Source organism: Bombina bombina, chromosome 8 (assembly GCF_027579735.1).
Source record: "Bombina bombina isolate aBomBom1 chromosome 8, aBomBom1.pri, whole genome shotgun sequence".
NCBI lineage: Eukaryota > Metazoa > Chordata > Amphibia > Anura > Bombinatoridae > Bombina > Bombina bombina.
The window spans coordinates 114,174,217-114,182,000 of NC_069506.1; the positions used below are offsets into that span (position 1 = coordinate 114,174,217).

At 41.1% G+C, this 7,784-nt stretch overlaps 1 long non-coding RNA gene across 1 annotated transcript; it reads right to left on the bottom strand.

Moving 5' to 3' along the window:
- Nucleotides 1–340: 340 nt before the first annotated feature.
- Nucleotides 341–6,600, bottom strand: LOC128638013 (uncharacterized). Its single transcript, XR_008399028.1, has 4 exons — nucleotides 6,493–6,600; nucleotides 2,982–3,049; nucleotides 2,766–2,863; nucleotides 341–364 (listed from the first exon to the last, which is right to left on the bottom strand). It is a non-coding gene; the product is annotated as an uncharacterized LOC128638013 (long non-coding RNA).
- Between the last annotated feature and the right edge of the window lie 1,184 nt (nucleotides 6,601–7,784).

Consider the following 7,784-nt stretch of genomic DNA (forward strand, 5'->3'; position numbering starts at 1 on the left):
TATTAAGTTTGATAATACAAGGCCTCAGCCATGTGGTGGTAAAATCCTGGCTAAGGAAGGTGAAAAGGTCACAATATTGATATAGTTTATGGCCTTAGAGTAGGCTTAAAAGCAAGATGTTAAATGGCCATATTATTAAGATGTTATTAAGATGTTATTAAGATGTTATTAAGTTGTTATTAAGATGTTATTAAGATGTTATTAAGTTGTTCTATTTTGATGTAATTTTAGATGTTTCTAATCAGTAGACCAAGTGATGACAGCTGTGATGTTTCATAATTAGCGACACCAGATGATAAATTCTAGAAGGCGATCGCAGAACAGCTGCCATGTGGTCTTCCTGGGGACATCTGTAATAGGTGAGCTAATGATAGTGAGAAAATAACAATTAGAATATGAATATTGACAGGATTTATATATATCATAAATACAGTATCATGTATACAACAAATGTGTTAGAGAATATGAGATAAATACGTAATTGACTTTTTACTTTAATACATTTGTATAGAATAATCCTATAATATAAAAGGCCAAGTGTGTTTGTCCGAAGCTGTCATGCGCAGTAGAGACAGCACGAGGACAAACACACCTGGCCTTACCTGATCTGCTGTTTGCGGCATGGTGCGGCGAAAGTGAGGGTGGCAGGACGTGGCCGAGGGCATGGTTGGGCATGGTGGGGCCGGGCCGGGTGTGGCAGAGGGAAGGGACAGGTGTGGTCGGCGAGAGAGAGGGGAGAGAGATAGAAAGAGAGGGGGAGAGACAAAAAGAGATGGGAAAGAGCTAAAGAGAGGGGAAGAGAGAGCAAAAGAGAGGGGAAAGACCAAAAGAGAGGAGGGAGAGAGAGCAAAGTAGAGGGGAAAGAGCAAAAGAGAGGGGAAAGAGCAAAAGAGAGGGAAGGGAGAGAAAAAGAGAGGGGGAGAGAGAAAATAAGAGGGGGAAAAAGAGAGAGCAAAAGAGAGGGGGGACAGAGAGAGCAAAATAAGAGAGGGGGAGAGAGAGGGAGTAGATGGGTAGAGAGATAGGGGGGAGAGAGAGGGGAGAGATAGAGGGGGGAGAGAGAGCAAAAGAGAGGGGGAGAGAGCAATAGAGAGGGAGAGAGAGAGAGAAAAAGAGAGGGGGAGAGCAAAAGAGAGGGATGGAGAGAGAGAGCAAAAGAGATGAGAGAGAGAGAGCAAAAGAGAGGGGGGAGAGAGCAAAAGAGAGGGGGGAGAGAGAGAGAGAGCGCAAAAGAGAGGGGGGAGAGAGAGCAAAAGAGAGGGGGGAGAGAGAGAGCGCAAAAGAGAGGGGGAGAGAGAGCAAAATAGAGGGGGGAGAGAAAGCAAAAGAGAGGAGGAGCGAGAGCGCAAAAGAGAGGGGGAGAGAGCGCAAAAGAGAGGGGGAGAGAGAGCAAAAGAGAGGGGGAGAGAGCAAAAGAGAGGGAGAGGAAGAGAGACCAAGGGGTGGGACCGCTGTACTGCAAAAAATGGCCCGTGTAAACAGGCTTTAGGACTAGTAGAATAATAATTGTTTCATATTAATAAATGTTGCAGAAGATATTAACTTATGACAAATGTGAGGTCAGTAATAACATATACTAAGAGGCCCATTTATTAAGCTCCGTACGGAGCTTGAAGGGCAGTGTCTCTGGCGAGCCTTCAGACTCGCCAGAAACACCAGTTATGAAGCAGCGGTCTAAAGACCTCTGCTCCATAACCTGTCTGCCTGCTCTGAGGAGGCAGACAGCGATTGCGTGAAATCAACCTGATCAAATACGGTCGGGATGATTGACACCCCCTTCTAGCGGCCGCAAATCTGCAGGGGGCGGCGTTGCAACAGCAGTTCACAAGAGCTGCTGGTGCGTATTGCTCTCCGCATTAAGCGATGTCTGTCGGACATGATCCCCTGATCGGATCATGTCGGACAGACATTTCATAAATATGCCCCTAAGTCCTTATTTACTTTTTCCAAAAATATTTGGTATATTGTCTTTAATTGGGTGACTGGAAAAGGTTTGGTGTCAGTAGAGTTATTGTATGGCATGTCTAGCTGAAGGAGCTGTAAGTCTGTATCTATACTGTATAGAAACATGGTAGTTACAAAGATAATTTATCAGAACGGCGCTAGTTAATCAGCTGTTTGCCACTTAGCAAAGGTGACAATAATATATAAGCAGAATACAACAAGTAGTCCTCTTTGCTCAGGGAACACTGGGAAGTTACTGTATAAGTTGAGAATGGATGTCATACCAGATAAAAAGAAAAAAAGACAAATGTGAATATGATTTAAATGTCATGCTCTATCCTTTAGAGATTAGTTTTAGGAGTAGATTTATTATGCAGCGGATGCTGCTTTTTACGCCCATCATTTCAGGTGCGCCTGAAATGGAAGTTAAGAAGAAGCCATCGGCATTTAGCGAGGTCGTGCGGACATGATTAATAAATCTACCCCTTATTTATCAATGTGTGAGCGGACATGATACAAAGTAGCATATCATGTCCGCTGCACATTGATAAACGCTGTCGGCATTTAGCATTGCACCAGCAGTTCTTGTGAACTGCTGGTGCAATGCTGCCCCCTGCAGATTTGCGGCCAATCGGCCGCTAGCAGGGGGTGTCAATCAACCCGATTGTATTCGATCAGGTTGATTTCTGTGCGCGGCCTCAGAGCAGGCAGACAAGTTATGGAGCAGCGGTCATGCCCCTTAGACTCTACAGACACAAAATCATATAAAGAGTGCAGTAGTGGTGTAGAGAAAAGGGATTTAGAGAAATCTGACACCTTACCTGCTGTTACTGCTCACGGTGTTATGCTCCTCCTCCAGCATTAAATCTGGTTGAGGCAGACAAGAAATGTCACTTGCCACAGGTGTAAGTACGTTGTCCTGGTGGTGCAGAAAACACAGAGTTAAAGAGGAATAAGTAGAAAAAAAATAGTATAGACAACTTGATGATGTGAATGTTATGAAGGGTATAGTTGTAGAAAGCCACATAAATACTCACCATACAAGGGGGTGATGGTGTCTCCTGCCTGCTGATGTTCTCAGGCTCTTCCCCTATGACTGGACAAGCTAAGTGGAAAGAGAAGATCACATATTATTTTACAGCAAAAACAGGTAATATGTCTTTAGAATATATAGAGATATGCTACCATTTATTCGCCTAGATTACGAGTTTTGCATTAGAGGTTATGCGGTGCTAACGAGCAGTTTTCACTCATCGCTCACTTACCTGCAGCGCTGGTATTATGAGTTTTTAGAAACCCATCGTTAAAAGACAAGAAGTGAGCGTTGAGCAAAATTTTGCTCATTACCGCACTCCAATACCAGCGCTGCTTAAGTCAGCGGTGAGCTGGTGTAACGTTCTCGTGCACGATTTCCCCATAGGAATCAATGGGGAGAGCCGGCTGAAAAAAGCCTAACACCTGCAAAAAAACAGCGTAAAACTCCTTAACGCAGCCCCATTGATTCCTATGGGGAAATAAAATGTATGCCTACACCTAACACCCTAACATGAACCCCGAGTCTAAACACCCCTAATCTTACACTTATTAACCCCTAATCTGCCGCCCCCGACATCGCCGACACCTACATTATATTATTAACCCCTAATCTGCCGCTCCGGACACCGCCGCCACCTACATTATACTTATTAACCCCTAATCTGCTGCCCCCAACATCGCCAACACCTACATTATATTTATTAACCCCTAATCTGCCGCCCCCAATGTCGCCACAACCTTCCTACACTTATTAACCCCTAATCTGCCGCCCCCAACGTCGCCGCCATTATATTAAATTTATTAACTACTAAACCTAAGTCTAACCCTAAACCTAACACCCACTAACTTAAATATAATTTAAATAAATCTAAATAAATATTACTATCATTAACTAAATTATTCCTATTTAAAACAAAATACTTACCTATAAAATAAACCCTAAGATAGCTACAATATAACTAATAGTTACATTGTAGCTATCTTAGGGTTTATTTTTATTTTACAGGCAAGTTTGTATTTATTTTAACTAGGTAGAATAGTTATTAAATAGTTATCAGCCAATAGGATTTTTTCTACCTTAATTCCGATTGGCTGATAGAATTCTATCAGCCAATTGGAATCTAAGGGACGCCATCTTGGATGACGTCACTTAAAGGTACCTTCATTCTGAGTTAGTCGTCGGATGAAGAGGATGCTCCGCGTCGGATGTCTTGAAGATGGACCCGCGCCGGATGGATGAAGATAGAAGATGCCGTCTGGATGAAGACTTCTGCCCGTCTGGAGGACCACTTCTGCCCGGCTTGGATGAAGACTTCTGCCTGTCTGGAGGACCACTTCGCCCGGCTTGGATGAAGACGTCTCCCGGTAAGTCGATCTTCAGGGGGTTAGTGTTAGGTTTTTTGAAGGGTGTATTGGGTGGGTTTTATTTTTTAGATTAGGGACGTTGGGCGGCAAAAGAGCTAACTGCCCTTTTAAGGGCAATGCCAATCCAAATGCCCTTTTCAGGGCAATGGGGAGCTTAGATTTTTTTATTTAGGGTTTTATTTGGGGGGTTGGTTGTGTGGGTGGTGGGTTTTACTGTTGGGGGGTTGTTTGTATTTTTTTTACAGGTAAAAGAGCTGATTTCTTTGGGGCAATGCCCCGCAAAAGGCCATTTTAAGGGCCATTGGTAGTTTATTTTAGGCTAGGGGTTTTTTTTTATTTTGGGGGGGGCTTTTTTTATTTTAATAGGGCTATTAGATTAGGTGTAATTAGTTTAAATTTCTGTAATTTGTTTATTATTTTCTGTAATTTAGTGTTTGCTTGTTTTTGTACTTTAGATCATTTAATTTAATTTAGCTCATTGTATATAATTTAGTTAATTTATTTAATTTATTTAATTTATTTAATTTATTTAATTTATTTAATTATAGTGTAGTGTTAGGTGTAATTGTAACTTAGGTTAGGTTTTATTTTACAGGTAAATTTGTATTTATTTTAGCTAGGTAGTTATTAAATAGTTAATAACTATTTAATAACTAATTTACCTAGTTAAAATAAATACAAACTTGATTGTAAAATAAAAATAAAGCCTAAGCTAGCTACAATGTGTTAGTTATATTGTAGCTAGCTTAGGGTTTATTTTACAGGTAAGTATTTAGTTTTAAATAGGAATAATTTAGTTAATGATAGGAATTTTTAGTTATATTTCTTTTAATTATATTTAAGTTAGTGGGTGTTAGTGTTAGGGTTAGACTTAGATTTAGGAGTTAATAACTTTAATATAGTGGCGGCTTGGGGGCGGCAGATTAGGGGTTAATAAATGTAGGTAGGTGGCGGCGATGTTAGGGATGGCAGATTAGGGGTTAATAATATTTAAAGGACCAGTCAACACATTAGATTTGCATAATCAACAAATGCAAGATAACAAGACAATGCAATAGCACTTAGTCTGAACTTTAAATGAGTAGTAGATTTTTTTATAACAAATTTCAAAGTTATGTATATTTCCACTCCCCTTGTACCATGTGATAGCAATCAGCCAATCACAAATGCATATACGTATAGTCTGTGAATTCTTGCACATGCTCAGTAGGATCTGCTGACTCAAAAATTTTAAATATAAAAGATTGTGCAAATTTTTTTTAATGGAAGTAAATTGGAAAATTGTTTAAAATTACATGCTGTATCTGAATTATGAAAATTTAATTTAACCTGAGTGTCCCTTTAACTAGTGTTTGTGAGGCGGGAGTGCGGCGGTTTAGGGGTTAATATATTTATTATAGTGGCGGCGATGTCCGGTTCGGTAGATTAGGGGTTAAAATATTTCTTTTAGTGTTTGCGATGTGGGGGGGCCTCGGTTTAGGGGTTAATAGGTAGTTTATGGGTGTTAGTGTACTTTTTAGCTCTTTAGTTTTCATGCTACGGCTTTGTAGTGTAAAACTCTTAACTACTGACTTTAAAATGCGGTACCAGTCTTGACAGGAGAGGGTCTACCGCTCACTTTTTGGCAGACTCGTAATACCGGTGCTATGCAAGTCCCATTGAAAAAAGAGGATACGCAATTTACGTAAGTGGATTTGCAGTATTGCCAAGTCTGGCCAAAAAAGTGAGTGGTACACCTGTACCTGCAAGACTCGTAATACCAGCGGGCGTTAAAAAGCAGCGTTAGGACCGGCTAAGGCTGCTTTTTAAGCCTAACACACAACTCGTAATCTAGGCCATTGTATTTATTATGCAGACACACAATAGTATCACATGATCTGGGAGTTCATTATCATGTTAATTAAATTCTGCAAATTGAGGAAGACCTGCTTAGCACCAGTTTCACTCCAGGTGTGATCTGTAGACTGTGGCACCACTAATCTGCTATAACTAATGTCTGTTCCCATTTTAAAACTGACAGATCTCCTACAGTAAAATATACATTTATAAAAGCTTCTAGACAAATCTATCCCTAAGACATCCATAGCAGAGTATACAAGGTCAACACTGCATCCTATTACTAAATCTGATGTAGTTAAAAAATCTCACCTGTGGAAAGAGGAACCAGATGGTCTTGTTCTGGCTCCATAGGTGGACTCGGCAGGTCAGTATTGGACAGAATATTAAGCCACGGGTCCTGCAGAATCTCCTACAATGAGATATAAGTTAATGTTACATTTTAAACATTGGATGTGTCTTAAAATCTGAAAAAGATTCTCTGGAGGTACCACCTGGTAATGAGAGGATATATATACATCACCTAGTGAAAGTTATGGAATGCTAGAGAATGGTACAGAATATGTATACAGGGCAGCAGAGTGTGTTTATGTGCAGAGAGCAGGGAGATCAGGAAAGGTTACAGAATGTATGTAAAGAAAAGATTGGGAGATAATGCAGTGCTACAGATTGTGTATAATGAAAAGGATGTGACTTCATGCAGAATTACAGTGTGTGTATTAGAAGACCAGGAGATCAAGCAAGTTTACAGTGTGTGTGTATAGAGGAACTGGTGACCAGACACAGTTACAGTGTGTGTGTATAGAGGAACTGGTGACCAGACACAGTTACAGTGTGTGTATAGAGGAACAGGTGACCAGACAGTTACAGTGTGTGTATAGAGGAACAGGTGACCAGACAGTTACAGCGTGTTTGTATAGAGGAACTGGTGACCAGACACAGTTACAGTGTGTGTATAGAGGAACTGCTGACCAGACACAGTTATAGTGTGTGTGAATAGAGGAACAGGTGACCAGACACAGTTACAGTGTGTGTGTATAGAGAAACTGGTGACCAGACACAATTACAGTGTGTGTGTATAGAGGAACAGGTGACCAGACAATTACAGTGTGTGTGTATAGAGGAACTGGTGACCAGACACAATTACAGTGTGTGTGTATAGAGGAACAGGTGACCAGACACAGTTACAGTGTGTGTGTATAGAGGAACTGGTGACCAGACACAGTTATAGTGTGTGTATAGAGGAACAGGTGACCAGACAGTTACAGTGTGTTTGTATAGAGGAACAGGTGACCGGACAAGGTTACAGTGTGTGTGTATAGAAGAACAGGTGACCAGACAGTTACAGTGTGTGTGTTTAGAGGAACAGGTGACCAGACACAATTACAGTGTGTGTGTATAGAGGAACTGGTGACCAGACACAATTACAGTGTGTGTGTGTATAGAGGGACAGGTGACCAGGCACAATTACAGTGTGTGTGTATATAGAGGAACTGGTGACCAGACAGTTACAGTGTGTGTGTGTGTATAGAGGAACAGGTGAGCAGACACAGTTACAGTGTGTGTGTGTATAAAGGAACAGGCGACCAGACACTGGTACAGTG